At 38.7% G+C, this 7,657-nt stretch overlaps 2 protein-coding genes across 5 annotated transcripts in view; both read right to left on the bottom strand.

The window, feature by feature from the left end:
- Nucleotides 1-7,657, bottom strand: part of LOC309659369 (uncharacterized protein) — an 813,664-nt gene that overhangs the window by 630,221 nt on the left and 175,786 nt on the right. The window contains exon 1 of one of the 4 annotated variants that reach the window (XM_082459080.1): nucleotides 6,304-6,766. The exons of the other annotated variants lie outside the window; for them this stretch is intronic. The gene's annotated coding sequence lies outside the window, so the exon portion shown is untranslated. Of the gene's footprint in view, nucleotides 1-6,303; nucleotides 6,767-7,657 lie in introns of those variants that run through there. 4 annotated transcript variants of the gene reach the window in all.
- Nucleotides 1-7,657, bottom strand: part of LOC309659367 (uncharacterized protein) — a 30,557-nt gene that overhangs the window by 6,984 nt on the left and 15,916 nt on the right. The window lies entirely within an intron of this gene.

Genomic DNA, 7,657 nt, shown 5'->3' with positions numbered 1-7,657 from the left:
AATTCATCTCTTCTCACTGGAAATACACTGAAATAACACGAACTTAGTCCACATTAGCAGGCATTCCCAAATTCCACGATGGGAAAGAATACTGTTTTAGGAATTAGAAAATACGACCTATTTACTAAATGTCCATCGTTAATAGAATGCGTGCCTTTGCTTCTCATCCTGAAGCTATAATGACAGGGCTTAACCTGGTGATTTCTACAGTCTTTTCCAATTCTAAAATGCTAGGACCCCCAAAGGGATCAATTTTATAGTCGCTAGTGTGTACATGCATATGTGTGTATTTGTTTATATGCTTATATCTCTCTGTATTTTCCCTGACAAGAAAAACAACCATTTATTAATGATGTGGCTTGCTAACGAACCAGAGACAGTTCACCAGAAGCTTTTAGTTTGAGAAATTCCTGTAACTGGTGGCCAAAACCAATGCTATGTACAAAACAAAAGAAATGAGGATAGTGCCTCTCGCTGCAGCCCACTGACCTATGGCCTGGCTCAGGCCTGGACCTCTAGAAAGGGGAACAGCTTGGGGCCTGCTGGGACAGCACAAGCTGCACCACACCAGCTTGTGGTGCAGCTGATCCAAGCCTACCCAGCAGCAGTTTGGCTGCCCCCCAACCAGATTATAAATTCCTCAAGGGCAATATAAATATCCTTTATATTTTTCCTGTATCCATATGGTGCAGGAGAAAAAAAAAAAAAGATTTTTGGGCTAGCAGCCCAGCCAGAAGCTGAAGAGTGTTATCCGCCTCCATCCCCAGCCAGCCTCCTCCCTTCTAATCACAAGAGGAAGACATTCAGGAATAGTTTTTAAGAAGTGCCTCCCTCCTTCCTGCTGAAGAAGCTATGTAAGTAGTTCATGTGCTCCCACACTTGAAGAGGAGACTCAAGTCCACTGATGTATCAATGAGATATTCCTGCATCAAAAGGATACGAGGCCAGCCACAGCGTTCCATTGTGTTCACGTCCCATTTCAGTGATCTGCTGAGCTGGTAGCACCCCCTCTTCCCCATATAGTACTGACTTAACTGGAGAGCCAGACCAGAGACAGACCCTGTTCAGGCACAAGCTGTGTGGCTGGAATCTATGTGACTAGAAACACCCCAGCCAGAATCAACGAGGCCCTATCTGGACACAGGCATTGATGCAGCGAGGCTGTCCAGGGTCAACTCTGCCAAAGTATTTCCCCTGGTGGCATCTGAGGTCCAGTCAGGACTTCGGGAAAAAGAAAAAAAATTTACTGACAGATGAAAACACTGAATATGACTTCCAAGTACCCTCAAAACATAATTTAGTCTACTCTCTAGCACTTTCTAATGAGTAACACCCAGCTAGATGAATTACTTGTCACTAAGCGATTGTTGAATTCTTCTAGCTTCCTTTGACTAGACTAGAAACAATTTCAACTTACGTTCTATATAGTTGTCTTTCTTTGTAATTTATTGTTGCCATTATCATCACCATTAATATTGTTATCACTACTAAAGTAATACATGCTAATGGTAAAAAAAAAATGCAAACAATATAAGGAGATAAAGTTAAAAGCAACATTTTCTTATTCTTTCCTATCCTTTCCCCAGCCCCAGCTTGACCTTCCCTGACCTGCTTCCTAGAGGAAATCACTATCAGTAGGTTTGTGGAAACTTCAAAAATGTTCCCTATATCACTTAAAAATATATATGCATAGAAAAATATTACACACAGAAATGCATACAATCACACATGTATTCATACACACATTACACAAACTTATATACATATTTTCACACATTGATCACAGTATACCGTCTGCAACATGTTTTCAATTGAGATATGTCTGACATTTATATGAAAACAAACATTTTTTTTTGCTGTTATCTTGTTTTTTTTAATTGAAGTATAGTTGATTTACAAGTTTTGTTAGTTTCAGATGTACAGCAAAGTGATTCAGTTATACATATATACATATATATGTATATGTATATATATACACATATATATACACATTATATATATTTCTTTTTCAGATTATTTTCCATTATAGGTTATTACAAGATATTGAATATAGTTCCCTGTGCTATACAGTAGGTCCTTGTTTTTATCTATTTTATATATAGTAGTGTGTATCTGCTAATCCCAAACTCCTAATTTATTCCTCCTCTGCCCCCCACCTTTCCCTTTTGGTAACCATAAATTTGTTTTCTGTATCTGTGAGTTTGTTACTGTTTTGTAAATAAGTTCATTTGTATCATTTTTTAAGATTCCACATATAAGTGATATCATATATTTGTCTTTGACTTACTTCACTTAGTATGATAATCTCTAGGTCCATCTATGTTGCTGCAAATGGTATTATTTCATTCTTTTTTATGCCTGAGTAATATTTCATTGTGTGTGTGTGTGTGTGTGTGTGTGTGTGTGTGTGTGTGTGTATTATATATATATGTGTATATATATATAATATATATATACACACATACATATATATATATAGCACATCTTCTTTATTCATCTGTCAGTAGATATTTAGTTTGCTTCCATGTATTGGCTATTGTAAACAGTGCTGCTATGAACACTGGGGTGCATGTATCTTTTCAAGTTACAGTTCTCTCTGGATATATGCCCAGGAGTGGGATTGCTCAGTCATATGGTAGCTCTATTTTTAGTTTTTTGAGGAACCTCCACGCTGTTCTCCATAGTGGCCGTACCAATTACATTCCCACCAACAGTGTAAGAGGGTTCCCATTTCTTACACCCTCTCCAGCATTGATTATTTATAGACTTTTTGATGATGGCCTTCTGACTGGTATGAGATGATACCTCATTGTAGTCTTGATTTGCATTTCTCTAATAATTAGTGATGCTGAGCATCTTTTCATGTGTCTGTGGGCCATCTGTATGTCTTCTTTGGAGAAATGTCTATTTAGGTCTTCTGTCCATTTTTTGATTGGGTTTTTTTTTTCATATATATATATTGAGTTTTATGTGCTGCTTGTATATTTTGGAAACTAAGCCCATGTGGGTCACATTGTTTACAAATATTTTCTCTCAGTTCACAGGTTATCTTTTCATTTTGTTTATCATATATATCTTCTTTTAAATGACTGCATGGTATTCTCTATACAACTGTATCATACTCTATTCTGTGTTTCTCTCTTTGCATCATCTTTTCTTTGGAGTCCAAGTTTATCATGGTTTACTCCTTCTGAATTTATTTAAGCTCAGTTTCCAATGCATAGATCTGACTGCTCTAGTTGTTCCTACCACTACCATTGCTCTTTACTGGTTATACTTTCGTATATTCAGTCTATCTTTGTCTTTCTGACTTTGCACTTCATGCATTGCTTTACACAGCTAAAAGGGCCCTCCTTACTGTCCTCCCAGGGAAACTCATGTCTCCTCTGACTGTCTCCTGTACTTCATGCATTCATCACCCTGTGCCAGGCTCTGCTTCCAGAGACATGCGCCATCACTTGGCTTTGCTGACCATGCTCCCTTCCCATGATGCTCTTGGTTTGGATTCTCCAGGCTGCATTTCATCTTTGACCATCTATCCCTAAAGGATAGGCAGTAGGCCTTGGGCATTCTCTAGGGACTGCACCCTAGCTGCACTGCTACAAAGTCAGAGACCTAACTGGTTATAATATTCTAGTTCAATTGACCATAACTGCTGGACCCAGAATGGCCTCATACTATTTCTCTCAAAGTCTCTGCCTCCCAGGTGTCATCATGTTCCAGAGGAACTTTATTCATTTTGTCCTAAGTTTCCAAGAAGGAAGAATTTCTGAGGAGGTTCTCACCCTACCCCACCCCTCCTTGTGTAGAAATCTAGGTCTGTGAAACACAGTATTCTTATGCCACATTCTTGGGACAAAGAACAACATAAATTACACTAACACAGAAAGTATAATTCCCCTTTGAACTGCTGCTATCCCACCAGAAAAGTCTCCTTAGGATCTTAAATTTTGTTAACACCTTCCCACAGCATCATATTTGGATGATACCAGCCCCAAACACATTAACATTATTTAAACAGCAGATAGCAATATGAATAGGCTTCCTTGTTTCCTAGGCAGTTGGTGGTAGAAGAATTGAGTGCAAAATGCCTCTTCTAAACATACATAGTAGCTCTGCAGCATATCATAATGACTTCACAAAAAAAGCATGCAAAATTTCCAAAAAGATGTCAATCACGTGGGGGGGAAAAAAACACTTATTAAAGCTCCCAACTAGCCAAGCAATTCTTTCCCTCTTCTTTAAAGGCCCAAGACTTTTTTCCCTGAGTGGGGGGTGCCCCTCATATAGACATAGCTTGATGGCTGCAAGGTTCCAGCTGTTTAAGTGGAGCCAGCCAATATCTATCAGGATGTTAGATGATTGCCAGGAACACCCTGCGACAAGCAGCTCATTTTTCATCTAAGAATTCGATTGAAATTCTATCTCCCTCACCCATGCAGTTTAATTTAATCGATAGAACATTACACTATGTCACATTTAGTATTAAAAATAAATGATACAGACCAGATATTTGAAAACTGGGCATTTGTTTTTGCAGGCATTTTTAACTTTCCAGTGGCAAACATCCCAACTTGCAGTGCTGGAAAAGCCAAACACGGAAAAGCATCACTTCAAATTAAGCAGTTGTCGCTTTACATTTGCTGGGGTTTTGGTCCCATACTTTCCTCAGATTTCCAGTCCCTTTCAACTCAAAGTTCTCATTAGTGACAGAGAAATGAAAACGCTTAACAGCACAGCTTTCTACATTTATGGATTACTGTTAGGAGTCGAACATGACAGATGTCTTGGGTAGAAAAGAAATATTTGCAGCTGATTATATCACCACTGTTCATTCAAGTAAACTGAAGTGGCATCACAGTTTAGAATTTCAAAACAGAGTAGTTATTTCAACATATTAGTGGACTTCTGGGCGATGATTTGTTGTCAGAAGTAATAACCCCAAAGCATAAATCTAAATATAAGCTAAATCCATGGTTACACAATGTTCTCACCACCACACCCCACCCCTCTGCCCCGGCAATATTTTCATTTGAGATAGAGGCAGAGAATTTCTGGGCTGGAAGGACTCTTAGAGATCATTTTAACCATACTGTTAAGTCCTCCTTTTTTTAAACAGAGGGGAAACTTGAGACCCCTGAGCCTCAATGCCATGCTCAAAGTCACCCAGTGGGCGGCAAAGCCAAAACTCTAAGCCAGCCCTGACTGATTCTGAAAGGTCATCTCTCCCTTGCCTCCACAACAACATCAACATTCCACCTGCTCATGAATCCTGATCCAACTTATACTTTCAGCTCAAGTGTGGGTTTCTAAAACCTTCTCTCCCAGACTTAAAATCCTTTCATATATTTCCAGTCTTCCTCCTGACTTCTCAATATTTGGTATAACATGTCATTTCTTTGGTTCCTCAGTTCTGGCCCAGATTGTTCTCTGAACTGACTCAGCATCTCTTCCTTGGGCTCCAAGATGGCCATTACAATGGTCACCACCTGGCCCATTTAGGTTCTAGACTTCCCAGAGGTGTCCCCTGTCTTCTCCTTCTCCCCCAAACCTCTCTTCCCCTGTTACATCAGCCCTTGACTAGAAAACCCTTCTTCTTTGTTGCCAGTAGCTATACCAGCAGCAGGTTTTAAGCTGACCCTTGTTACCCCCAGATACACTCATGGGTCCCAGCAATGCTAAGCCTTTGTGGGTGATTTCAGTGATACAGCATTTTGTCATCTTGATTTTTATGTGGTTTTTAGACCTTTAAATTGACAATTTTTTACATGTATATATAACAACACCTGGTGATAGCAAGCATTCAGAGAAAGGGAAATTGTCATATGCTACTGATAAGAACGTAAGTTATTACAATTTTGTAATGTAATCCAAATACCTTTAAAATGCATGTACCCCCCAGCATTACCCTGATAACAAAACCAGACAAGGATGTCACAGGAAAAGAAAATTACAGGCCAATATCCTTGTTGAACAAAGATGTAAAAATCCTCAACAAAATATTCAATATTAGCAAACTGAATTCAACAATACATGAAAAGGATCATACTTCATGACCAAGTGTGACTTATCCCAGGGATCCAAGGATGGTTCAATACCCACAAATCAGTCAACATGATGTACCACACACTGACAAAATGTAGGATAAAAATCATATGATCATCTCAATAGATGCAGGAAAAGCATATGACAAAATTCATCATACATTTATGATAAAAACTCTCAACAAAGTGGGATAGAGGGAATGTATTTCAACATAATAAAGGCCACATATGGCAAGCCCAATGCTAACATCATACTCACCAGTAAAAAGCTGAAGCCTTTCCTCTAAGATCAGGAACAAGACAAGGATGCCCACTCTTGCAACTTCCATTCAACATAGTAAGTCCTAGCCAGAATATTCAGACAAAAGGAAGGAAGGAAGGAAGGAAGGAAGGGAGGGAGGAAGAAATGGCATTGAAATTGGAAAGGAAGTAGTAAAACTATCACGATTTGCAGATGACATGATATTATATATATAGAAAACCCGAAAGACTCCATCAAAAAACTTTTAGAATAAATAAATTCAGTAAAGTTGCAGGATACAAATCAATACACAAAAATCTGTTGCATTTCTATAAACTAATAACAGGGCTTCCCTGGTGGCGCAGTGGTTAAGAGTCTGCCTGCCAATGCAGGGGACACGGGTTCGAGCCCTGGTCTGGGAGGATCCCACATGCCGCGGAGCAACTAGGCCCGTGAGCCACAACTACTGAGCCTGCGCGTCTGGAGTTGGGCTCCGCAACAAGAGAGGCCGCGACAGTGAGAGGCCCGCGCACTGCGATGAAGAGTGGCCCCCACTCACTGCAACTAGAGAAAGCCCTCACGCAGAAACGAAGACCCAACACAGCCAAAAATAAATAAAGAAGCTTTCATTAAAAAAAACAAAACAAAACAAAAACCTAATAACAAACTCTCAGAAAGAGAAATAAAGAAAACAGTCCCATGTACAATTGCATCAAAAAGAATAAAATACCTAGGAATAAATTTAACCAAGGAGGTGAAAGATCTGTATACTGAAAACTATAAGACATTAACAAAAGAAATTGAAGAGGCCACAAATAAATGGAAAGATATTCTGTCCTCATAGATTGGAAGAATCAATATTGTTAAAATGATCCATACTACCTAAAGTACTCTACAGATTCAATTTGATCCCTAACAAAATTCCAATGGCATTTTTCAAAGGAATAGAACAAGTAATTCTAAAATTTGTATGGAACCACAAAAAAACCCCAAATAACCAAAGCAATCTTAAGAAGAAAACATCTGGAGACATTATGCACCCTGATTTCAAACTATATTACAAAGCTATAGTATGGTACCATTACAAAACATTATGGTGCTGGCATAAAAACAACAAAGGAGGCAAGAACGTACTATGGGGAAAGGACAGTCTCTTCAATAAATGGTGCTGGAAAAACTGGACAGCCACATGTAAAAGAATGAAACTCAACCACTATCTTATACATTTTATTATAAACAAAAAATAACTCAAAATAAATAAAAGACTTGAATGTACGACCTGAAATCATAAGTCTCCTAGAAGAAAACAAACAGTAAGTTCCTGATGTTGGACTTGGCAATGATTTTTTTAAATGTGACACCAAAAGCAAAA

The sequence above is a fragment of the Balaenoptera physalus genome (genome assembly GCF_965194825.1).
Source record: "Balaenoptera physalus genome assembly, chromosome: 4".
Taxonomy (NCBI): Eukaryota; Metazoa; Chordata; class Mammalia; order Artiodactyla; family Balaenopteridae; genus Balaenoptera; species Balaenoptera physalus.
Note: the sequence above shows the minus strand (reverse complement) of the source record. Positions and strands in the feature narration are given on the sequence as shown.